Source organism: Canis aureus, chromosome 4 (assembly GCF_053574225.1).
Source record: "Canis aureus isolate CA01 chromosome 4, VMU_Caureus_v.1.0, whole genome shotgun sequence".
Classification (NCBI taxonomy): Eukaryota; Metazoa; Chordata; class Mammalia; order Carnivora; family Canidae; genus Canis; species Canis aureus.
Window position 1 is genome coordinate 59114198 of NC_135614.1, and position 27427 is coordinate 59141624.

The 27427-nt window shown below is 40.4% G+C and overlaps 1 protein-coding gene and 1 pseudogene; one reads left to right on the top strand and one right to left on the bottom strand.

Moving 5' to 3' along the window:
- LOC144312780 (uncharacterized) overlaps nucleotides 1–27427 on the bottom strand; it is a 740032-nt gene that overhangs the window by 486430 nt on the left and 226175 nt on the right.
- Nucleotides 11023–11831, top strand: LOC144311905 (small ribosomal subunit protein eS4, X isoform-like; annotated as a pseudogene).

A 27427-nucleotide genomic window follows, 5' to 3' on the forward strand; every position in this document is an offset into this window, starting at 1 on the left:
TCTTTGTTTCAGCTCCAGTCATGATCTCATAGTTGTAGAATCGAGTACCATGTCAGGCTCTGTGCTCAGTGTGGAATCTGCTTCAGATTGTTGCTCCCTCTCCTTCTGCCCCTGCCCACTAATGTGTGCTCGCCCGCTCTCTCTCTCTCTCTCTCTCAAATAAATAAATAAAATCTTTAAAAAATTTTTTGAGAGGTAAATAACTAGCACAAGAAGACAATACATAGAAGTATCTGGACTAAACACCAGCACGGCTAATGCAAAAGCCCAAGTGGTTAACCACACTGCAATACCTCACTCCAATGACTAAGAGGCCTTAGCTCTCTGCTGTAATGGTGAGATCCAGCTGGTGATTTCAACTAAAGCACACAAAAAACATGTGCTTTAAAGTACTTCAGGTAGCAAAGTGAGACTAGAAAGGCAATGAGAATAATCCATTTCACAATTCTCCCTCCTGTCCTGGAGGCGGTAGCTGAGAACTCCAATAGCTCCCCAACCAGAGCAGCCTCACCCTCCAGGACTTTACACAATGTAGGACAGGGGATGCTGCCTGGAGCTGAACAGAATACTGACACGCTATGATGCATGTAACCCTACAAACCCTACAGCCCCACCAAGGAAAGGCCAGGAACTTGAGCCTGGCTCTCCTCCTATCGGGAAGCAGCAAAGCCAACACACACTCCAGCCTAAAAGATCCTTTAACTTCTCCCTGACCCTGGTTACACTTTACTGTTGCATCAGATTAACAGATCATAAACTTTTTTTTAAAGATTTATTTATTTATTTGAGAGACAGAGAGAGAGAGAGAGAGAGAGAGACCACATGCATGCACAGACATGCACTAGGAAGAGCAGAAGAGGAGAAGCAGACTCTCCACTGAGCATGGAGTCCAGCCAGCTGATTCCATGACCGAGCCAAAATCGAGAGTCAGACACTTAAATTGACTGAGCCATCCAGGAGCCCCCAGATCAAAAAATTTTGGTCTCAGGAGTTAAGTTTTACACTCTTTAAAATCATTAAAGATCCGAAAGAACTTTGGTTTATGCAGGTTATACCTACTGATTATTTATTATATTAGAAATTTAAAATAAAAACAATTTTTAAATTATTTAACACAATCTACAATGACACCGTTAATAAAAAATAACATCTTTATGAAAAACAACTGTTTCTCAAGGCAAACACACACAAAAAATAGTAGGAAGCATGGTATGTTTTACTTTCATCACACATCTCTTTATTATTTGGGTTAGTCAGACAGCTGTGTTCTCATTCTGCTCCTGCATTCGGTCTATTGCAATATCCTACGTCATTCATGCCTCTGGGAAATGCAACTGCAACCTCATGAGAGAAGAGAGTGAAAAAGGCAAATAATGAAAATAGTTGTGTCTTTTTTTTTTTTTTTGAAAATAGTTTTGACTTCACATATCAAAGTGTCCCCAGGCCACACTTTGAGAACTTCTGCCCTAAGCCAGTCACATGACACATACTCCAGGAGCTTCTGTGGTGTACCCTCAGGCTTTGCTCTAGTTTTATAGCCAGGCCCTCTTCTTGCCACCTCCTCCATGAAGCACTCTCTGATTGTATATCCCCCTACACACAGGCAGCAGAAATTCCCTGCCTCTTTGAACTAGAAAAGTCCTTTGATTTTACTTCTTGTGTGTTACTCATCACTTTCTAGTTGGCAAGGAGTCATTTGTGGCCACCTTTGATCCCTCTGATCTTGTGTCAAGTCTTTAAAAACAGGACCCACATTTTGCTCAATGTCATACCTTGTGTTTAGATGCTATGAATAGTAGGTATCCACAGGAAACATTTATTTGACTAATTGTGTACCAAGTATAGCCTATAAAACAGAGTATAGGAACAAACACATGAAGTTATAGTCAGATAGCCCTGGCTTCAGTTCTTTGCTCTCCTACTTCCTCCTAACTAGGTGACTTAACACAAATTTCTTAGTCTTTCTGAGCTTTCACTTTTGCAACTAGAAAACAGGGATCAATAAGAGAGATCTATTCCATAGTTTTGATGGGAAATTTAGGAATTTGGCAACCTGTTGGACACAGTAAGAGCTCAATGACTGCTTTTATTATTTTTGTATGGCTAATCCATCACTGACACTGGAGTGATACCTGACAGTTGAAGCCTAAGGACAGAAAACAGTGTAAAACTCGGGATTCCACGCTGGCTTTTCTATGACTCAGACTCCAGGGCACTTGCTCAAGTATAGATATTTCCACATATCTCCTTTCAGTTCTTCCCTAATGGTATGGTACCCTTTTTACGACGCTCTACCAGGAAAAAAAAAGACTATCAGGACTGTCACCATTTATTTCATTTCTTGCAGTCCACCTGCCATTCCACCTGCAGAGCCCCTCATATCTACATCTCTCCATCTTCGCTGTCCCACCATGCCAAGCCACCATATTCTCCCATGCCCAGCTTTTGATTTGTCTCAATGACTTCTTGGAGAACCTTTTAATCTATTCTTCACTTAGAAGCCAGAAGGACCTTTGTTAATGGTCTTTGTCAACCTGCTGGTCAAAGCCCTCTAATGACTTCCCATTCCCATTCTCGTAGAATAAATTCTCATCTCCCTCTTCTCATTCTCATAAAATAAATGCCTAACTCTTTCCCATACCTGCAAAGTCCTCCGTGATCTGGGCCCTCCCCAACTCCCCGGCCTATTTCACAGCATTGTCCCCATGCTGCCCTTGCCTGCCATACTTCAGACATCCTAGCCATCTTTCCATTCCTTGAAACTGTCAATCTCTCTCCCACCACCAGGCACTTGTGTCGGGTGTTCTCCCACCAGAAATAGTTTCCTGATAACTCCTTATGTGTCTTGTTCATTTTCATCCTTCATATCTCAGCTCAAATGTGTGTCTTCAAAAGGACCACAGTAACCACCCTGTTCAACATGGCCTTGCTGGCAAACCTCTCACTCACCACTCTATTTCCTTCACATCACTTCTCTGATAAGTTACACTTATTTATTTGTTGAGGGTTTTTTATGTCTTCCTTATTAGTACATAAGCTCCATGATGCAGAAATGTTGCATGTTTTTTTTTCACATTACTCACCAACACTACATATGGCACTCAGCATTTGTAGGTACCAGCAAATGTGAAATATGCATTGAATACATGAACTATTGGCCCAACAGTTGGTAAATGGCATGAGACAAGTTTCCAATCTCTGGCCTGTTGCAGTTATCAAGAAAGGAAGGGGACACTGACTCTACCCTGGAATTTCTAAAGCTCAAATTCAAGGATCCTTCTCCACTGCAAACCAGGCCCCCATGCACTCCTCCAGCCTTTCCCAGATGGTTCTCCATCAGTAACTATCACCATTTCCTCAACTCATCCACTCCTTAATTCCTTGCTACTTCTCCAGCTTTTTCTTTTTTTTGCGGGGGGGGGGGGGGGGGGGGAGGAGCCCAGAAGCCTTTCTCCCTAAGGATAATCAAGGGTTTCTATGTGAACACATTCAGGAGTTCACAAAATTTATAAGAATTCCAGAGTCTTACAAAACTCATAATCAAGGGCTCCTTAATTTGGGGCTTGCTCCATAATTTGGGGCTCCTTAAGATCATAACTTGGTGCTTCATAGGGCTTCTTTCTGCTATGAGAATTGAACTTACCAAATTTCTTTCCTAGCACAACCTCACATCTCGCCTCACAAGGCCATCCTTGTCTCAAATGAGATTGTGTTTCAAAGGAATTCTCAGTGCTCAGGGTTCTGCCATTCTATCCTCTTCCACTTCCTACCACTAATGACTGTTAAGCAAGGATCGCTCTTGATAAGGAAGGTGACCACTGATACAACAGCAACCAGCCAATATACCAAAATAATCATCCTCTGTGCCCTTTTTGGCCTAGATTACAGAATATGCCCCCTCCCAGGCACTACACAGATCCTTGCCAGTGAATTGATCAAATCATGGAGAGTTATGCATAGTTGGTTTTTATGGTTATAATAATTTCAAAGCTTGTAAACATGCTTGAGATTACAGTACAGTGGATGATGTTATATGCATGAAGTCTGAGAGAAACAGCTTCTTGCTATTTAAATGCTTGGCACATGCTAAAGAAATCCCATTCTGCCTCCTCTTACCACAAAAATGCCATCAGTATCCCATCTCAAACTTCTTGATTGTCATTTTTTGGTGGCAAGTTATCTGGCAAGCCATTTTGAAAGCTCCCAGATAATTAAATTCAAGGAATTCAATGTAAGAAGTCAAGAGTAAAATGACTACCACAACAACAAAAAAACCCACAGACTTACCCTTAGTGCATTACAGAAAATTTCCCTTCCCTATTCCTTCCCTGCCCAAGACATTATCCCCTGCCCCGAGTAAGTAGGATACCTGGACATTGTTGATAAAGTCTAGTGTGTTCTGCCTGTGGAACCTGTATTGGATTGCTCAGGGACTGTCAGGATAGAGCATCAGAGCAGAAGCCTAGGGAACAGAGGGACAGTGATGCACCGATGCATGGGAACAGACACTACATGAAGACTTAGGGTTTGCAGAGTCCACCCATAAACATCGTATTGGGTGATTCTTATAGGAGCCCTGCAAGGATATCTCTTTTTAAGAGAATAGGAAGTAGAATAAGAAAGGTTCAGTGATTGCCCAAGATCACACAGCAAATAGATAAGTGCCAGTTCTCAAGCCTAAGGATGCTGACTTCTGATGCAAGTCTTTTTAATAACAATTGTCCTATTTGCAACTTATATTACAGCCAAAAGCTAATATCTCTGTGTTAGACACATAGATGCCTGCACAATATCCATCTCTTACCTTTGTGTTAGGAAAGAATGTTAGATGGAATGTCTGTTCTATTCAGGACAATAAGCCCAGTCCCAGAAAACAAAGAATCAGTCTGGGCCTGTAGTTCTCAAAATTAAGCATATCAGAATCACCCAGAAAGTTCATTAAAATACAAATCACTAGCCTAACTCCAAGGGTTTCTGATTCAGTAGGTCTAGGGCGAGGCCCAATGATTTGCAATCCAGCAAGTTCCTAGGTGATGGGGTTGCTGCTGGTGTGGAGATCTCTCTTAAAGAACCACTGGCTGAAACTTACTATTAACTCTGATCTCCAACTCCCTGGCAGCCAGGTGTGGCTGTGGATCTCAGCAGTTTGGACAATAAGATGTTAGGAGAAGGTTGCTGGGACTTCTAGGAACATTTTTGCTTTCTTAATAAAAAGAATAGTATGGTTTGTGTGGCTCCATCCCTTTTGTTCTACTTTGAGAGAGAGGTGATGCCTGGGACTGTAGGACTCATCGTACATCCATGAGGCACCAAGACAACACTGTAGGGAGAAGCACAACAGGGCAAAAAAAGAAAAGTCTGGATCACTCATGACATATTTGAGCCCCCACATTAGCCCTGGACCAACTACCTCTGAATGTCTTATCTTAGAAGTTGGACAAAATGTCTTTATTATTTAAGCATCATTAGTTAAGTGAATTGTTATTCATAGTTAAAAGCAACTGTAACCTATACAAAAGCTTTCTGCAAAACAACTTTTCAAAAAAAAATCAAACACTGAAAACTGGTGCTTCTCGTTATGCAAAGTCTCACATTTGTTTGTACATTCAGTCCCAGGGAAAGTTTATTTTTCCTAGTCTGGCTTACTTCACTTAGCATAGTATACTCTATGTCCATCCGTATTGTCACAAAGGGCACAATCTTGATCTTTTTTATGGCTATATAATATACCAATGTGTGTGTGTGTGTGTATCTTCCTTATATATTTGTCTTTCAATAGACACTTGGGTTGCTTCCATCTTGGCTATTGTAAATAATTCTGCAATAAACACAGGGATAAATACAACTTTTTGAGTTAGTGTTTTTGTTTCCTTAGGGTAAATACCCAATAATGAAATTATTGGATCATATCTGATAAGGGGTTAATATCCAAAATATATAAAGAACTCTCACAATTCAATATCAAAGAAAACAAAATATCCAATAAAAAAATGGGCAGAGGATCTGAATAGACATTTCTCCAAAGAAGACATCCAGATGGCCTACAGACACATGAAAAGATGCTCAACATCACTCATCATCAGGGAAATGCAAATCAAAACCACAATGAGATATCATCTCACAACTGTCAGAATGGCTAGTATGAAAGAGACAAAATATTGGAAGTGCTAGCAAGACTGTGGAGAAAAAGGAGCCTTTGTGCACTGCTGGTAGGAATGCAAATTTAGGCAGCCACTATGGAAAACAATATGGAGATTCCTCAAAAAATTAAAACTAGAATTGTCATATGATCCAGCAATTCCACTTCTAAGTGTTTACCAAAAGAAAATGAAAACACTAATTTGAAAAGATATGTACTCCTCTACGTTCATTGCAGCATTATTTACAAAAGCCAAGATATGGAAGCAACCTAAGTGTCCATTCAGTGATAAATGGTTGGACAAAGATGTACTTTATGTAGAATCACACATACACGCACTCACACGCGCACACATACACAGGAATACTACTCAACCATAAAAAAAAAAATGAAAGCTGGTCATTCACGTCAACATGAACAGACCTAGAGGGTATTATGCTAAGTGAAATAAATCAGACAGAGAAAGACAAATACCATATGATTTCACTTTTATGTGAAAGCTAAAAAACAAAACAAATCAGAAACAGCTTATAAATACAGAGAACAATCTGGTGGTTGCCAGAGGGGAGGGGAGTTGGGGAAATGGGTGAAATAGATGAAGGGGATTAAAATGTACAAACTTCCAGTTATAAAATAAAGTCATGGTGATTTAATTTACAGCATAGGGAATAAAGTCAATAATATTGTAACAATTTTGTATGGTGACAGATGGTAATTGCACTTACTATGATGAGCACTGAATAAGGTATAGAATTGTAGAATCACTATGCTGTACGCCTGAAACTAGTGTAATATTACATGGCAACTACACTTCAATGAAAGTAAAGTAGTTTGAGGACTTTTAGTTTTAAAAAAAAGATTTTTTTTCTAGGAGTCATACTTTACCAAAAAGTTTAGAGTTCATTGCCATAAAGTATGCTTTGAGAAACACTATCCTATTGGTATTAAATATATGTGCTTTTTTTAAATGACTACTGAATGAAAGATAGGGACCGGGAAAAAAAAAACTGCCTAAAGTTGTAGGCTTAATTTCAAACTTGTCTTTATAGATTCATCATGCGTGATATGCAATAATTACCCCCAAAGACTGGAGTCATTAAGCAAAATGAAACTTGACCTTCAATACGAATTTGTTGAAAGATTAGAGAAATGACCTACTACTGAGTATTCAGAAATGTGTTCCAAAGAACAAGTTCCATAAAATGTTCCACCACCAAAAAATGTTTCAGAAATGATGCGTAGTCTATCTCCCTCTCTGGAGGTACAAAAAAGCATGTTGATATTAATGTCTTAAAGAAGTCCTGTAGTATGGGGCACCTGGGTGGCTCACTTGGTTAAGTGTCTGCCTTCAGCTCAGGTCATGATCCCAGGGTCCTGGGCTCGAGCCCCATGTCCAGCTCCCCACTCAGCAGGGGGTCCGTTTCTCCCTTTCCCTCTGCCCCTCCCCTACTTGTGTTCTCCCTCAAATAAATAAATAAAGCCCTGCAGTAATAAAAAAAAAACAGTAGGAAAATCTATTATATTATTTTATTCTGTTTAATGAAGACTTTCTCAATTTCTTTGGTTCACAGAACATTTTCTTCCATTAGATCCACAACTCTTTCAAAACATTTGGTAGCCAAGACAGACTACATGGTGACACACGTAGAACACAGCAGACAAGCTATAAGCACTACAGTTGATCTGCCTGGGTGCAAATCCCAGCTCTGTCACCTAGAGTCATTGATTCTAAAATGATTTTTTTCACATTGTACCATTTCTTTTTTTTTTTAAAGGATTTTATTTATTTATTCATGAGAGGCACAGAGAGAGACAGAGACATAGGGAGAGGAAGAAGTAGGCTTCCTGTGGGGAGCCAGATGCGGGACTCAATCCCAGGACCTCAGGACCACTACCTGAGCCAAAGGCAGACCCTCAACCACTGAGCCACCCAGGTGCCCTCACATTTTATCATTTCTTAAAGTCAGTTACATGTCTTAGTTTAATTGGTAGCATTTTTTCCTGATATAAATAAAATAACAGTGCATCTTACAATTAACATACCACTAATTACTTACCAAGATTGGTTTAAAACATTGTATATGACTTCCAGATGGCCACATAACTGTGGTGTGGCTCGATTGTCTTACTGGCAAAACAGGGATATTATCTACCTCATAGGGATGTGAGGATTTCATGCCTGGCACAAAGGGAGCACCCCGTTAAACACCAGCCATCTTAGTAATTATTTCAGGAACAACAAAAAGGCCTCCTGCTCCTCAAATCCCTCCCTCACCTTTTTGTTAGTTCTTCCTTCAACAATGAACATTTTCCCAAAGAGATATGTCTTCAAATCCATCAGAGAGAGAGGACCACTGGCAATCGTATTCATATATAAAGACTAAGAAAAGATACTCTTCTGAGGGCTAATTTTGACAGCCTGAAAGGGATGGGGTCAGAAGGCACACATGGTGTGTGAAAGTGGGGAAGGGAGCTGGGCCACATCTAGGAGGGAAGGAACAGCAGAGACGTTGGAGGCACACTCACTTTCCACACTCACTTCTCAGGGTTGGATCCGGGCTTATTTCTACTGACGGCCACTTATTACTTTTTGCTCAGAAACTGAGCATCTCCAGGAGGCTACAGCCCTTTAGATGGGATCAGGCCTGCATCAAGAGCCTCCCAAATGTGACAAACTAGATCCTAGTGATGTACCGAAGGGAAGAGGGGTCCCAAACGGGAGATGGAAGGAGACCTGAGACCCCCTGTGGCCTCCTAATTCTGCTGAATATTCAAGCTAAGAGGCCCAGACGCAGGGACCATCTTATCAGAAACTGGGCCCCTGAAAATTCTTTAAACTTAAACACTACTTTAAAAATCTAACACTAAATTCTGAGATAACCTCTATTTTATTTGGGAAATATTTCCTCATGCACCAGTACCTTCATCATCATCATCACCTTCTTTAAGTGTTGCCATTTTTGTGATTGATCCTCACTTTCTCTTTCTAAGGAATTTTCAAGAATAACTAGGTAGATAGGTAGATAGGTAGATGACAGAGAGGTGATTAGATGATAGATAGATAGATAGATAGATAGATAGATAGATAGATAGATATAGATAGATAATAGATGGAGAGATAGATGACAGATGATAGATATATATAGACAATTGAGAGACAGACAGAGAGATAGACAAACTGGGCTGCCCTGGGAGAAGCAGAGGACAAACACTTAATGGATCAAGCACAAGTCTCAAGAGCACAAGAGCTGTAAGAACAGGCTCAGCCATTTGCTGGCCAGACCTTGACTGAGTCACTCAATCTACTGAGGCTCACCTGCAAACTGGAGGTTCTGTCCTTCACCTTGCCTACTGCACAAAGGTGTCATGTAGGTACAAATAATGTAGGTGAAAGTGCTCAACAAATACAAGCAATTAAGGGACACAAAAGAAGCTATTGAAAAATTAAATTTATATTTCCTCTGTCCCAGTAATCTCATTTTGGCGGAACTTTGTTCTACAAAAATACAAGCAGCTGCATGAAGGGAATTATGAAGAATATTTATTTCAGTTCAGTTAGTATAGGAACAGGAAAGGGAGTGGAGAAAGGAAAGTAGGAGGGAGGGAAGAAGAGAACAAATCTAAAATGTATTTGATTGTCTTTCAATAGGGGATTGGCCAAATAAATTTATGGTATATCCATACAATGGAATATTATAAAGCTATTATTATTTGCATTAAACTTATATATCCTAACCCAGAGCATTTTCCCTGATATCATCTTTAAGTCAGAAAAGCAAATAGTATATAGAGTTTGGGTTTATTTCTTTATTTTATAAAAGAAAAAAGGGAAGAGCCTTCTCTACCTATAGGGGCATTCTTTGAAAGTGTGGAAAATACCAAACTGTTAACCTTGATTATCTGAGGAGGGTAGGATTAAACAAAGATAGAGATTATAAGTGTTTTTTCCTGTACCTCTGAATTATTTGGCATAGAAAAATAAGTATGCATTACTTTTATAATATGAAAAATCTAATAGAGCTGGGAGAAGGGAAGGAGAGAGGGAGGAAGCAAAGAGACAGGAATAAAGGAGAAAAGAGAGGATAAAAAGAAAGATCTATGCTCCTTGATCAAAGCAGAAAAAAACACCTTATAGATCTACAAGGTTTCCATGATCCTGCCTGGTTCTTTAAGGACATTAGGACTTTTAGACATGGCATTGACCTAATAGATCATCACTCTTTCAAACCCCTATTCTCTCCATCTTCAGTCTGCCAAGTTCTAGGGGTCTAGAGAGGAAAATTTCTTTGTTGTTCAAATTTACTAGGAGTTTTTATTTTCTAAGCTGAATTTCTAGGCAACTCCTTTGAATCTCAACTGTGAAATACTCTTGGTTATCATCTTTTTCTTTTCTAAAAGTGTATTTATTAGAGAGAGATAGAGAGCAGGAGGGAGGGAGAGAGAGAATCTTCAGCAGAGTCCCCACTGAGCTCAACATGGGGCTCTATCCCATGACCCCAAGATCATGACCCAAGCTGAAATCAAGAGTCAGAAGCTTAACTGACTGAACCACCCAGGCACCTCTTTTGGGTATCATCTTTATCTTTCTCTACCTGATATGTGAGTTTCTCACCCCCCTAGAGACATTTCTGAGTCCTGGGCTAGCACAACACCAGAGATACGTGCACACACACACTGCTTCCCAGACCCTGGCCTGTCCTCATCTCAGCTTCTAGGTTCCACACCAGCAGAGTGCAAACGTTTTACTGTGCAAACTACCACAGTAACTGTTGAGCTTATGCCAGTTGGAAATTATGACAGCTTCAAAGGTCCTTGGAGGTAGAAATGATGCAGTAGAAAGCACTCAGGACTCAAACACTTTTTAAAATGATAAAAAGTCTCTTTTCGTGCCTAGCGCAGCCATGGCTCGTAGTCCCAGGAAGCATCTGAAGCATGTAGCAGCTCCAAAGCACTGGATGCTGGATAAACTGACTGGTGTGTTTGCTCCTCACCCATCTACTGGCCCCCATAAGCTGAGAGAGTGTCTTCCTCTCATCATTTTCCTAAGGAACAGACTTAAGTATGCCCTAACAGGGGATGAAGTGAAGAAGATCCGTATGCAGCATTTTATTAAGATGGATGGCAAGGTTCAAACTGATATCACCTACCGTGCTGGTTTTATTGATGTCATCAGCATTGACAAGACTGGGGAGAATTTCTGTCTAATCTAGGACACCAAGGGTCGCTTTGCTGTTCATCGGATTACACCTGAGGAGGCCAAGTATAAGTTGGGCAAAGTGAGAAAGATCTTTGTGGGAACAAAAGGAATCCCTCATCTGGTGACTCATGATGCTCGCACCATCCGCTATCCTGATCCCCTCATCAAGATGAATGACACCATTCAGATTGATTTGGAGACTGGAAAGATTACAGATTTCTTCAAGTCTGATACTGGTAATCTGTGTATGGTGACTGGAGGTGCCAACCTGGGAAGAATTGGTGTGATCACCAACCGAGAGAGCCACCCAGGTTCTTTTGATGTAGTTCACGTGAAAGATGCCAATGGCAACAGCTTCGCCACCCGACTCTCCAACATTTTTGTTATTGGCAAAGGCAATATACCATGGATTTCTCTTCCCCATGGAAAGGGTATCCGCTTCACCATTGCAGAGGAAAAAAAACGAGACTGGCAGCCAAACAGAGCAGTGGATAAAATGGTCCCTAGGTGACATGATTGGAAGTCTGTATACTTAATTAAAGATTATACAGCATGATAAAAAATAAAATTAAATTAAATTAAATTAAATTAAATTAAATGATAAAAAGTATACTGGTGAAAACACAGAGAGAAGAAAGAGCATGCTCAGACCCGGCTGGCTTGAGGATAAACAGCTTCATCTCCAAATAGCAATTTGGTAACATGTCTGAAGAATCTCAAAAATGTTCATGTCTTTTAAGCAATATTTTTTCTAAGAAATAATCAAGATATATCAAAAATATTATCTTACATGGTTATGTGGGAATTAAAGCTAATTCCTGTAAAGTGCTTAAAATAATAGTTCCTGGTACCTAAAAAGCCTTGTATAACTATGAGCTAATATGAATAACTGTTATTATTTCCCTCTTTAAATTTCCCTAGCTTTTTGGGGTGCCTGGGTGGCTCAGTCAGTTAAGCATCTGCCTTCAGCTCAGGTCACGATCCCAGGAGTCCTTAGATCCAACCCTGCATCATGTTCCCATTCAGCAGAGACTCTGCTTCTCCCTCTCCTTCTGCCCCTCTTCCCATTGCTGTTCTCTCTCTCTCTCCCTCTCTCTCTCTCTCTCTCTCACAAATAAATAAAATCTTTTTAAAAATAAAGAATAAAGAAATAAATTTCCCTAGCTTTTAAAACCTTCTAAAATATCTTTGCATTATATTTATAACCAGAAAAAAGTTATAATATAAATGTCAATCCTAAAGAAATAATCTAGAAATTTTTAAAGATGCTTAATGCCCAAGATTGTCATACTATCATTTAGAATAGTGACAAATTGGAAATAATTTCAATGTACAACAACAAGGGGTTGACTAGGTAAATGAGGATGCCTCCATGTGATTGAGTACTTTGTAAAAGAAATTAAAAATGATGATCCTGAGGAATTCTAGTAACTTTTGGAAATACTAATGTCCCTAAATTAGGGGGTAGAAAGCATACAAGATTATACACACGTACTTTCAACTGTGATCAAAAAAACCCATAGAGGTGTGAAAGAGCCTGGAAGAAATTCTAACCAAGTGTTAGCTAATGCCTTCTTCCTACACTTAAATCTTGAGGATTTCAATAAATTTCAAGGTACATGTACTTACAGGGAATAAGCAGATGATAGTTTCCTAAAACGGGGGATCCAAAATAGCTCTCTGCCCATAGAACTCATGGAGTGCTAAGGCAGGAAGAAGCATCAGAAGAGCTGGGGGAGGAGCAAGAGTTTGAGAGTAAGACCAGCCCAGTTCAAGTCTCAACTGTACTTTTACTCCTGGGGTGACTCCAGGCAGGTGATTTAACCTCTATAAGTAAATTGGTAGTAAGTGGAGTACCTACACCATACATGAAATGAACCAGTGGATCTTGGAAACTAGCCCTTTATCTGATACGTCATTTGCAAATATCTTCTCCCATTCTGTAGGTTGTCTTTGAGTTTTGTTGACTGTATCCTTTGCTGTGCAAAAGCTTCTTATCTTGATGAAGTCCCAATAATTCATTTTTGCTCTTGTTTCTCTTGCCTTTGTGGATGTATCTTGCAAGAAGTTACTGTGGCCGAGTTCAAAAGGGGTGTTGCCTGTGTTCTCCTCTAGGATTTTGATGGAATCTTGTCTCACATTTAGATCTTTCATCCATTTTGAGTTTATCTTTGTGTATGGTGCAAGAGAGTGGTCTAGTTTCATTCTCCTGCATGTGGATGTCCAATTTTCCCAGCACCATTTATTGAAGAGACTCTTTCTTCCAATGGATAGTCTTTCCTCCTTTATCAAATATTAGTTGACCATAAAGTTCAGGGTCCACTTCTGGATTCTCTATTCTGTTCCATTGATCTATGTGTCTGTTTTCGTGCCAGTACCACACTGTCTTGATGACCACAGCTTTGTAGTACAACCTGAAATCTGGCATTATGATGCCCCCAGCTATGGTTTTCTTTTTTAAAATTCCCCTGGCTATTCGGGGTCTTTTCTGATTCCACACAAATCTTAAAATAACTTCTTCTAACTCTCTGAAGAAAGTCCATGGTATTTTGATAGGGATTGCATTGAACGTGTAAATTGCCCTGGGTAACATTGACATTTTCACAATATTAATTCTGCCAATCCATGAGCATGGAATATTTTTCCATCTCTTTGTATCTTCCTCAATTTCTTTCTGAAGTGTTCTATAGTTTTGAGGGTATAGCTCCTTTACCTCTTTGGTTAGGTTTATTCCTAGGTATCTTATGCTTTTGGGTGCAATTGTAAATGGGATTGACTCCTTAATTTCTCTTTCTTCAGTCTCATTGTTAGTGTATAGAAATGCCACTGATTTCTGGGCATTGATTTTGTATCCTGCCATGCTACCAAATTGCTGTATGAGTTCTAGCAATCTTGGGGTGGAGACTTTTGGGTTTTCTATGTAGAGTATCATGTCATCGGACCCGATGTTTCTAGCAGCAATGTCCACAATAGCCAAACTGCGGAAGGAGCCTCGGTATCCATCGAAAGATAAATGGATAAAGAAGATGTGGTTTATGTATACAATGGAATATTACTCAGCCATTAGAAATGACAAATACCCACCATTTGCTTCAATGTGGATGGAACTGGAGGGTATTAAGCTGAGTGAAATGAGTCAATGGGAGAAGGACAAACATTATATGTTCTCATTCATTTGGGGAATATAAATAATAGTGAAAGGGAATAGAAGGGAAGGGAGAAGAAATGGGTAGGAAATATCAGAAAGGGAGACAGAACATAAAGACTCCTAACTCTGGGAAACGAACTAGGGGTGGTGGAAGGGGAGGAGGGCTGGGGGTGGGAGTGAGTGGGTGACAGGTACTGAGGGGGCCACTTGACCGCATGAGCACTGGGTGTTATTCTGTATGTTGGCAAATTGAACACCAATTAAAAAAATACATTTATTATTTAAAAAAAAAGAAATGAACCAGTGGAATGGCTGCACCTAATAAGTTCTGAGCAACTGTGGAGAGTGTAGGTAGTGTTGAAGACAGTGGCCTTCCCAGTGTCTTCATCACATGGTGAATAAACTGTGGCTTTAAGAGGTGAAGGCTTGTCCAAGTCACTCACCAGAACTCAATCAAAACAGACCCCAAGCCTCCAAATTCCCTTTCTCTGGCCCAGAACTGCCTCCCTAGGGTCTCATCTCTTCTTGCCTTGTCCCCTCCAACCCCAATTTCTCTTTGGAAACAGCTGAAATTATCACTTTGATATTTAAAAACGAAAGCTGCTGTCATGTGCCCAAAGTAATAAATGTTTTAGAGTTTCAATTAAACTAAATGTAGGAAAGCTGGATCCCATTCCTATATCTAATGAGTCACACAGACCCATTACCCCACCATCCATTAATTCTAACAAGGTCAGCTCATTAGTGAAGTCTCCTCATGACTGTGTAATGAACCTGAGCAGGGGTGTGCGGTAAGCAGACCCACAGGGGGACCTGTAACCAGGGCCTCTGGAGTTTCTGTGCCATTTCTCCTGCCCATCAAACCTCGGGCCTCAGAGCTGAGGGAGTTTCATACACACAAAGGCCACAGGTCCCAAGACAAACTTCTGAAATTCACACATCTGGTCTGGAAGTCATGAGGCTCACGGGAGTCATTTCTATCCCAAGCTAGAATCTCTATTTCTTAAGGAAAGACACCTTAATACTAACTGACCTTCTACTCTGTGTCAGGCACAGGGCTAGATGCTATTTCACCACCATCTTAAAGATGAGGAAAATGAGTCTCAGTCTCAGAGTCCTTAAATAGCTTTTCAAGGACACAAGCTAATTAGTAGCAGTGATTGAATCTGAGCCCTGGCTCCAAATCCCATTGTCTTAACTATGAAGTTTTCATCTTTTTGCTAAGGATTCCAAATGCATGGGAGACAGAGATCTCTGGACAGGTTCTACTTGCTGACTTCAGCATATCTTCCACGGCTGATGTGAGGATTAAGTGAGACAATGGAATAATAGTATTTGACGTGGTATAGGGGTTTTTGGTGCTAAAACAAAGGTTAATATGATTGTAATGCTGGGCACTTAGTGGGTGATCAATACACATCCAAAATGATAGAACTCTGTATCTAGAGAGGACTTCAGAAAATATCTGCTTCAACCTTCTCATTTTATAGGGAAAAAAATAATTTGGTTAAGAGGACAAAACTAATTAAAAACAAAACTGGGGTTGACTTCTGGCTCTCCCTTTGCTTCCCTAATGGTTTTAAACCCTGCTCCCGGGATCCCTGGGTGGCGCAGCAGTTTGGCGCCTGCCTTTGGCCCAGGGCGCGATCCTGGAGACCCGGGATCGAATCCCAAGTGGGGCTCCCGGTGCATGGAGCCTGCTTCTCCCTCTGCCTGTGTCTCTGCCTCTCTCTGTGTGTGTGTGTGTGTGACTATCATAAATCAATTTAAAAAAATAAATAAATAAAAATTTTAAAAACCCTGCTCCCTGTAGTGCTGGAGTTTTGCTGAGTTTGGGGGAAGTTCCTACAGAATATAAAAGGAAAGAAAGAGGGGGCTATAATGCCCCCCAAGATGTTGCCCCTCCAGCCAGAGTAGCTCTGCTTTTATCCATTTTTAAACAGGGTTCCTGCACAAGAGTTCATGTGACAGGGATCCCTGGGTGGCGCAGCGGTTTGGCGCCTGCCTTTGGCCCAGGGCGCGATCCTGGAGACCCGGGATCAAATCCCATGTAGGGCTCCCGGTGCATGGAGCCTGCTTCTCTCTCTGCCTCTCTCTCTCTCTCTGTCTCTCTCTCTCTCTCTGTGTGTGTGTGTGACTATCATAAATAAATAAATAAATAAATTTAAAAAAAAAGAGTTCATGTGACAACAGGATTCTGCTGCTTTAAAAAAAATAGTTTGAAAGTAGAAATTATATTTCATTGTTGGGTATGCAGAACTAAGTAGAGAAGTATTAGAGATTTTACACATCCCTATCAAAACAAGTGGGTCAGATAAACAGAAAATTAAGATAAATATTTTCTTGATATAATTAATAAGCTAGGCCTAATAGAATACATGAAGCTTTACACCCATCAAATAAAGAACATCTGTGCTTTTTAAGCACTCAAGGACACAAAGGGAAGGCTCCAAATAGCCCAAAGAATCAATGTCTTACAGACCATGTTTTCTGATCATAGCAGAATAAAATTAATCATCTTTATTACAGCTTAAAAATTCCATATATCTGCAAACTAAAACAAAAATATCGCTCCTGCATAATGCTTGGGTTAAAGAGAAATTCATGATATAAATTACAAAACACTTGTAATTAAAAAGCAGTGAAATCAATATATATTAAAATTTGTAGATAATGGCAAAAGCAGTACATAAAGGAAAAAGTATAGCTTTAAATATAATTAACAGAAAATAATAAAAATTCAAAGTAACCAAGCTAAGTATTCAACTCAAGAAAATAAGTGTATCAGATACAGAAGTCAATGAATAAAGAAATTTTTTAAATTCCAAAAATAAAAAACTCCAAAAAGTGACTCTTTGAAAAGAGCAATAATATGGACAAACCTCTGAAATAACTGACATAAATATTAAAGATAGCAGTGAGTAATGTTTAGAATTGCTGAATCATATTGTACACCTGAAACTAATATAACACTAAGTTAATTATAATTTTAAAAAATTAAAAAGATAGCATGCCAATTTCTAAAACCATATTCTTAAGATATTGAATTTTTATTTAAAAATTATATGTGAAAAACAAGAAAATATAAATATGTAAATTGCTTAATATATACGTAATTACCAAAATTGGTACAAAAAGGAAATATATAATCTGATTAGCCATTAAAGAAATAAAGATTATAATGAAAATTCTTCTATCTCTCAAAAAAAAAAGCCTGGGGCTCAGAATTTTACAAAGAGTTCCAACAAACTTTCAAGAAAAAGATAATGATCCATCTCTCATGCAAATTGGGAAAAAGGAAGGAAGGAAGGAAGGTGGGAAGGAAGGAAGGAGGAAAGGAGAGGAGGACGGGGGGGAGAAAGAAGGAAAGAAGAAAGGGAGAAAGGGAGTAAGGAAGGAAGAAGGAAAGATTTCCAATCAATTTTTATGATGCTTATACAAACTTTACCAAAAATACTAGATAAGAACATAGCAAGTAAAAGACCATTATATGCCTATTCATTCAAACACATCTATGAAAAGTGTAAGTAAAATGTTAGCTTTTTTCCCTAAACTATCTATCATAATCAAGTAGGATTTATTCAAGAAAATTAAGTATGGTTTAACATGAGAAGAAACTATGCAATTCTCTACAATCAAGTACAAGAGGAGAAAATTTGCATTGTTATCTCAATAGTCACATTAGAAGCATCTTATAAAATTATAATTATGAAAACTCCCAGAAAACTTGGAGTTGAAGAACTTCTTTAACTTGATAAAAACTATATTCCATAAATCTACATCCAATATTTAACTTAATAAAAACCTTTTAGATATACTACCTTGACATCTTCTTCAAATCAAGGATAAACTAGGATCTCATCTATCACCAGTACCATTCAAAAAAATACTGGAAACTGCCCAATTTAATAAGACAAGAAAAAATAAAAACCTAGTATAAGGAGGAAAGAAACAAAACCATCATTATTAGTGATGATAGAATCATCTATATATAAAATAACCACAGCATCAAGAAACAAAAAAAAAAAAGAAACAAATCAATAGAATATTGGAATTTAGTAAGATTGCCAGATTTAAGATAAATATATAAAATGTAACAGCACATGTCTATGCCAGCAATAACCAACAGAAAACAGAAATGTATTCATAATAGCAACAAAAACAATAAAATAGCTAGGAACTATAAAGGAAAAATATACAACACCATTATTTTAAAAGACAGTAACAGCAAAGGGGAAGACTTGAAAAAAATAGAGATTAATGTTCACAGATGCAATAAGTTACATTTGTGATTATCTTGATTTTCCCCATATTTATCAATTAATATATTTGTGCAATTCTAATCAAAATTCCAGTAGAACTTCCTGAGAAATGTGACAAATCACATCCTCCAAATAAGTCTTCTTCCTTTTCTAAAAAATAAGCCAGTTAGTTGGTTTATGTTTCCTATAACTAAAGGGAAGAAAGCTACAACATGTATGATACTACAAGAATTTAAGGAGACTTAGAGACCAGGAAAATGACTACGAGACTCTTCTAAGACTTCATTTTCATAGCATGCAGGTCTGTCATTGTTATGGCTCCCATTCTCCATGGTCTTAGTGTCTCAATCTGCAAAGAGATCTCCAGCAATCTTTCTCCAACTGGGATTGGTGTTGGGAAGTCAGAATCTTGTCCTGCTCAGGCCTTCTGGAGTGAATATCTGCTGCTTCAGTTCTTTCCTGCTTCTACATTTATTTTTTATGGAAACTGCCCTGTTCCTCCCCACAAAGTGATTCTGGTGATACTATCACTCATGACCCTGTTTTCTCTGCCACGCAGGTAGCCAACTTATGTACCCTTTCTCTTTGAACACCTCTGTTGTGGGCATGTGACCCCTAAAAGGCTAATCAGAGTCCATTTCAGGGCTTTATAGGAAATGTAAAGAGAGACCATAGCATTCTTTCCTCTGGATCAATGCTTGTGATCAATATCTTGTATCAATAATATAAGCCTAGAGTTCCCATACCTATTTTTACCACCATGTTGGGAAAGCATTACTAAAATTGAAGCCAAAGCAGCCTGGGTGGCTCAGCAGTTTAGTGCCGCCTTCGGCCCAGGGAGTGATCTTGGAGACCCGGGATCGAGTCCCACGTTGGGCTCCCTCCATGGAGCCTGCTTCCCCCTCTGCCTGTGTCTCTGCCTCTCTGTGTGTGTGTCTCTCATGAATGAATGAATGAATGAATTGATTGATTGATTAATTAATTTTTAAAATGAAGCCAAAATATATATAAGAAGAATTTTTTAAAAGAGAGAGGGGAAACTTTAATAATATTTTAACTGCTAGATCCAGCCATGCCTAAAGCCACCCACCCCTTGATTTCCAAGTAGGAGAGCCATTAACTGTTGTTTCACTTTTGCTTAAGTTGGTTTTAATTGGATTTCTATTACTTGTAACAGAAAGAGCCCTAACTACTTAAAGTACAAGTGTTTCACTTTTACAAGCTCCTGTGGGGGGAGTCTGGTGCATACCAAAGTTTGAGAATTAAAGTATTACTTCTTCAGAGGATCCCTGGGTGGCTCAGTGGTTTGGCACCTGCCTTTGGCCCAGGGTGTGATCCTGGAGTCCTGGGATCGAGTCCTACATTAGGCTCCCGGTATGGAGCCTGCTTCTCCCTCTGCCCGTGTCTCTGCCTCTGTGTGTGTGTGTGTGTGTGTGTGTGTGTGTGTGTGTGTGTCTATCATAAATAAGTAAATAAATAAATCTTTAAAAAAAATAAAGTATTACTTCTTCAGGACCTAAATGACTAAAAGGAAAACAGAGCAGGATACTGCATTTAAACAAAATGAACATATGACTCATGATCTAGCCCTTGCCTGCCCCTCTTGCTTGGATTCATGCCATCTTGTACCTCTCCCACATTGAGCTCCTTTTACTTCCTCCAATAGGACATTGCTCACCTCAGGACATTTGCATGTGCATATCCTATCATCCTCCAACACAGTTGTCTGGTTCTCAGTTTCTAGTTCCCAGATTAACTCTCAGAGGGTCCATCCCTGACTGGACCATGGAAAGGAGGTCACCTTTCTCAGCATCCACTGTCTTAATCGCCTTGTTTTAAATTCACAGCTCTTATCAAATGTTTAAATTTAAATCCAATTAGCCAACATAAAGTACAATTACTTATTAGCTAACTTGCTCCTGTCTGCTTCCCCTACTAGAATATAAGCTTCAAGAGAGTAAGGACCGAGTCTTTCTTGATCATCACGATCTTCCACATGCCTGGCACAGGGCATGACAGGAGCAGAGTTCTCAATAAATATATTTGAATAAATGTGAGTCGCTACAATCTAGGCACTACCTCACAGCCCTCCTTGGGAAAAGCAAGGAAGGGAAGTCAGTATCACTTTGTACTTCTCTCAGTGGGGGCAACCTACAAAGACGGAGGTGAAGGGGCTAGGAAAAGAAATGGGAACTTGCTTCCATGAGAATTTGCAGATGCATATAATATGCCACCCCTGTGCATGCTTCTAAAAGGGAAATGGAAAAAAATAAAAATAAAAGGGAAATGGAATCATCATCAGGAAACCCCCAGCAAGATGTGGTCCCTGTCTTCCAAGAGCCTCTCATGTGGCTGGACAAACAGTTAAAATAAGGAGCCAGGGGGTGGAAGGTGAAGAGGGAGATGCTCAAACCACAACAACTCTAAAAGTATACTTCGTCTTTACAGACACTGCTAGCATCTCATGGCAAAATAATTTGGGAACCTAACAGAGAACACAGAGAGGAAGAGAACAGACGCATCTACACCACACGGAGGGGGGAAAGCGGCAATTAAACTGGCATCTCTTATTCAACAGCCCGCAGGTTCTGGGGCGGGCTCAGGGTGGGTGCTGCATCCTCTCTCCGTCCGTAGCTTCCTCTCATTTTCCCCTTCTGGCTTCTTATTGCGGTAATAGGTTTGCTATTATAGCTCTGAAGTCAGGCGACACGAGAGAGCAGGGGAAATGAGAGGAAGAGAAAAGAAAGCGGAACGTGAACAGACGGCCTCTTGCCTGAGAGCTCTCGCTCCATTAAGATACAGAGGGAGGGACCATTCCTCTGGCTCCTGTTTGCCTTTCTCCTTGTGTGGCTGGCGCTCCCCGAAACGAGCTGCAGGGCAACTCTAGAGGCTTCCTTGGGGAATGCGTCTGTCCAGGTCCCTGAAAGAATTACGTTACTCTCCAGAAGCACATATTTAGTTCCCTATTAGGTGAGGGAAGAGAGAGGAGGCTTTTGGAAAGTAAATATCCCTTCCCTGCCAGGCTCTGCTCTGGGTGCGGACAAAACACTGATACAGGAGAAAGCCAGTGCCCTGGCTCTCATGCTGCGGATATACTAGTGGGGAGAGACAAATAAGATAGATAAGACAGTAAAATACATATATTATGCATATTGTAGGAAGGAGCGATAGACAGATAGATATAGAGATAGGTAGAGGATAGATAGATAATAGAGATAGAGATAGATGATGGATGGATGGATAAATAGATGATAGATAGATAGATAGGTATAAAATCACAGGAGTAGAGGCAGGCAAGCCTGAAATTCCATCCTGCCTAGAGCTTCCACCGGGGAAACTGACCTTTCAGGAAACACTCTGAGTCTGCAGATTAGAAAGCAGGGGTTTAGAGGGTGGAAAACCCCTAAGAATGGAGAACTGGGAGCTCTCAGAAGACAGAGGGGATCCTCCCTTCAATCAGCCAATGCACCAGCCCCAGGGACTTCCACTGAAAAAAAAATGTCATGCTGTCCCCTGCCTTGTGTAGCTGGCTTCATGCACTGAAACTCTTTAGTTATTTTAATTACAGTAAAGAAATGTGTGTCCTCTGCCTGGGTCTGTTAATATCTCTTCATCAATCACCATCACCCTTGAGACAACCCATATACAGATAATTTCAGAGAGTGACAGAAGTCAAGACTGTGACATTGAGTGCCTGGGAAGAGGAAGGCAATACTCACTAGGGTGCTCAGGGAAGTCCACTCTGAGGAGGTGAGGAAATGAGGCAGCTGGGCTGCAACCAGACGGGAGGTAGGGGGTGGGCAGAAGGGTAAACACCTGGAGATGGAAGCAAGACGGGCAGTCAGGGAGCAGAGTGCAGGTCCTGTGGCTAACGTGGTGTGTGGTCTTCTGGTGTGTGGTCTCCAGACGAGGAAATGTCAGCAACCTGTGGGAACTTGTCAGAAAGGAGCATCCCTGGGTCTCATGCCAGCGTCAGAAATTCTGGGTGTGGAGCCCAGCCGTGTGCATTGAACAAGTCCTCTAGGTGCTTCTCAGGCCGGTGCAAATGTGAGAACCACGAGGCTAGAACAAAGAGAAGAGTGGACTTGGAGGAAGGGTTGAGGCAATGCATCCTCTAGAAGTGAACAGCCAGATGGTGAAAATAAGAAAGTCAGTGCATCTGTCTTCTTCACCATCATACCGGAAGCACTCATGACGTTGCCCACCGCAGAGTTGATGCTCAACACTTGTTTACTAAGCAAATCAATTAGTGTAAAGACAAATATGGAGCCTATATTTTGAATGGTCTGGAACCAGTTACTTAACAAAGATGTGCAACATCAACAACAGCTCATGATCCACAAATGGAGATGAGAGAGAGAGAGAAAAATGAAAAGAAAAAAAGAGACTGCTAGCGTCAGATGCATGGATAACAGCAAGAAAATGAGAGGCAAAGATATTTTGAAGCAAAGAAGTCAGAAAAACTAAAAAGCAGGCAGAACTTAATAAGCATAAAGGTTTCAGCGTTTGGTTTGGGGGCAAACAGTATAGTTCGTTAACAGCCTAGGGAATAACTATATTAATGGTACAGAACAACTATCATTCATTTGGTGTCCTCCAAGTAAATGAGAAATGTTAGGTTATATTGATTCAATCCATCTAAAAAAAAAATAAGAGTCTCTACCTAAATGGAAAAATTCTCAGCTTTATGGAAAATTCCACTATCTGAATTGCTTCATTTCCTGAGGCATTTTAGATAGCCAGGATTTTTTACTGTATTGCTATTATTTTTATTACCAAGGAGTTCTCACAACTAATAGTAGGTGATATTGGTGCTAGCCAGGTCATCCTGAAGCCAGTCATAGGCCTCTTCTGAGCGCCTTCTAAGCAAATGCAAGTGGGGGAGACCCAAGGCAGCCAAGCCCCTCTTGCCATCAAGAAGTCAGATAGATAGGGCATCAGTCCTTCCCAGATGCTGACCTCTCTGTTGAACTTCTCCTTAACAGACTGGAATAAAAGACACCCTTCCTCTCCCTCCCTCCTTCCCTTCTCGCAGTTAGTAAATTCCTGGGATCAAAGCATCTCCCAGATTTCTCCAATTTACTTCTATCTCCAGACCAGAGAGAACCTGGCACACATAAAGAAGACATGTGAGCAACCAAGAGAAGCCTCGACTTCTTCTGATCACTTCCTGAGTGTATGGTCCAAATCCTTCCTCTTCCATGAAGCCCATTCCTTCTCATTGAATTTGGAAGTTTCCTGGGCAAAGGAAGGGGTGAGAAACGTAGTTCATTTGGGATGTAGCTGTTCTCAATTTCACTTCTTCATCTGCATTTCCAAATCTTGAGCATTTATCTTACTATTTTTTCTATCACTGTTTTCCCCTCAACAGTCAATGTTTTAGTAAGGACTCTCTTCCTGTTATATTAGTGCAAAAACCAAAGAAATAGCCCTGGAAGTAATTATTCTGGGTGTGCTTAGCACGCACGCATGCACACACACACACACACACACACACGAAAATATTAGTTAATTCACTTGAACCTCAACCATCATGGGTAGGTATCTACACAGGAATTGGGTTGCCTAGAGAAAAGGGCATTCCCTTTAACCAGGAGGTAAGATTACTTCTGGTCAGTAGTTCAAGGAACACATGAAGCATTGGACTAGGTGTCTCCACAGATCTTTCTTTGCTGAAATGCTATGACATTCGGTGATACAATGAAACACGAAGTTTAAACGTGAATACGGGCAGAAGCTAAAAGGAGGGAAGAAAGCAGCCTAGTTTTGCTGGGCTTATCTGATGCTGAAGGCTATGCTGGGAGTACTCAGAGAGCCCATCATTAGCAGTGCAATGCAGTGATGGCATCAGTATCACTATCGTCGTTGCAAACATGCATTCAGCACCCATAGTGTGCCAGCTACTCTGTGCATTATTTCAGTCCACCTTACAACAGACCTATCAGATAATGACTATTAATATGCCCATGTGTCTCAAGAGAAAAATGAGGAACATAGAAGGTAGATAATCATCACAAAGATAGTAAGTAACAGATGCAAGTCTCTAACCTAGGCTGGCTGGCTAGCTCCAGAGCTAGTACTTTTAACTGGTTCCATCACACCACCTCCCCAAAGTAACCCTTTGCATTTTTAACATTTTGCAGCCTGGGGTGTGATCCTGGAGACCCAGGATCGAGTCCCACATCGAGCTCCCTGCGTGGAGCCTGCTTCTCCCTCTCCCTGTGTCTCTGCCTCTGTGTGTGTGTGTCTATGAATAAATAAATAAATAAATAAATAAATAAATCTAGGAAGGAAGGAAGGAAGGAAGGAAGGAAGGAAGGAAGGAAGGAAGGAAGGAAGGAAGGAAACATTCATCCTGTCCCTCACCCCCTAAGCCTATGGGTCTCCAAGCCCTAAAGATAATAATAATAAAGTCCCATTTCTCTGATGAGAAAATTGAAGTTTGAGTGGTCTCCTCACTGTCCTGCCTCCTCCATCACATCTTCTTCTCTCTTATCGTGAAAACCTCTTCACTGGCATCTTTTTTCTCTTCTTTTGCTGCTTTGATCCTGTCTGCACAAGAGGCAGCCCTATGCTTCCTGAATCATGGTTCTAATCACAACCTTCTCCTCATCAAAGATTTTCAATAGCTCCCACGACTTACAACATCAAATTCCAACTCCTCAGCCTGCTCTTCCATCCTTCTAGGACTTGACCACAATGTATACTTTGAGCCTTAGCTTTGCTGCATATACTTAAGCTCCAGTCATAACAGTACCCAAGAAAAGAACCTAAGAAAGTCCTCTCCACCTGCTCTTTATGATGATTCCTCCCCCTGGAACCCTTTGCCTATTTAAAGCTGTACTCAAATGCCATCCATCATGAAAGCTTCCTTTATTTACCTCTCAATCTAAATCTTTCTACACTTTGCCCATCTTCCATGAGTATTATATTCTGCGCTCTAGGTGTGAAAATGTCCATCCCATGGTTACTTACAAAACTAACATATTCTTACCATATGATCAAGCATCACACTCCTTGGTATTTACCCAAAGGAGCTGAAAACTTTTGTCCACACAAAAATCTGTACACTAATGTTTATAGCAGCTTTATTAATAATTGTCAAAAGTTGGAAGCAACCAAGATGTCCCTCAGTAGGTGAATGGATAAATAAACTGTGATACAGCCAGACAATGGAATATTGTTTAAATACTAAAAAGAAAAGAGATATCGAGTTATGAAAATATATGGAGGAACCTTGAATGCATATTGCTAAGTGAAAGATGCCAGTATAAAGAGCTATATATTATATGATTTCAGTTACATGACACTCTGGAAAAGTCAAAACTATGGAGACAATAAAGAGAGGTTGCCTGGGGTTACAGGGGATGGATGAATAGGCAGGGCACAGAAGATCCTTAGGACAGTGAAACTATATTGTATGTTATCATAACGATGGATACATGTCCTTACACATTTATCCAACCACATAGACTGTATGACACCAAGCATGAACTTTAATGTGAACTATAGATTTTGGGTGATGATGATGTATCAGTCAATGTAGCTTCATCAACTTGAACAGATGTACCACTCTGGTGGGGGTGTTGATAGTCAAGGAGACTGTGCACGTGTGGGGGTAGGAGGTACATGGGAAATCTCTGTACTTCCCCCCAATTTTGCTATGAACCTAAAACTACTCTAAAACATAAGTTTAATGCTGTGAACCTAAAACTGCTCTAACACACAAAGTCTGAAACATAAGTTTAATGTCTGCCCTGTGCGTGATAAAGTCCTGAAGAGAATGGAACATGACTTCTGCTCCTGTGTACCCCTTACACCCTATCCTTCCCACTCCCACAGCAGGTGCTAATAAATGTTTGTCGAATTGAATTAAATTGAGAGGTCATCTAGGGGAGAAAAGCTAGAACTTTATCATAATTTGGACTCTGAGACGATGGGGAAGTTGAAGGACCAGTGACCTCTCTCTTCAGAACTCAATTATCTGCATAAGAATAAACGTCTCAGATATCTAGCTATTAATTTGCTCACAATCATCTCAGCCTCCAAAGTTCACAAATGTCCCTTTCAATTTCTCAGCCACATCATTCATAGGAAATGAGATTCCCTTCTCATTCGCTGAATCACAGTGGCCCTGGTATTGCCTCCCTTCCCTACCCCACACCCTGAATCTCTTATTCATTCCCCTTTGCCAATTAACCACCTGGGCATCAAAATACCTGTCACCACAACTTTCCTGGGGCCTGTTGGGGTACCCAGGGTTTCCTGCTCAGCATCATAAATCCAGAGCTGAGGACCACAGGTTTTATTGACAGTCTTAGTCAAAGGAATCTATTCTAATTAATCCTCCACACAAAAATGATGGCCTTCAGCCATCTCTCAGGAAGGAGCCAGCAAACCCAGAGTGAAAGAAAAATGCAGGCCTGGCTTCCTATGAAATCAATACAATCTCATTCTGAGCTCTGTTCTGGGTCACATCGAAGGAGCAGCATGTGTGGCTGAGATCACCAGAGAGGTCTCTGGCTATGAGTCTGACGGCTGGGGTGACAGGAGCTAAGGAGCCACCTTGCACCAGAGACCTCAGAAGGCCCAGTACCTTTAAAGGCCTTTAGCCTTTTGATACCCATTCCCTCATTAATAACAGGGATTTATTAAATTCAAGTATTTCCACATGCTTCTCA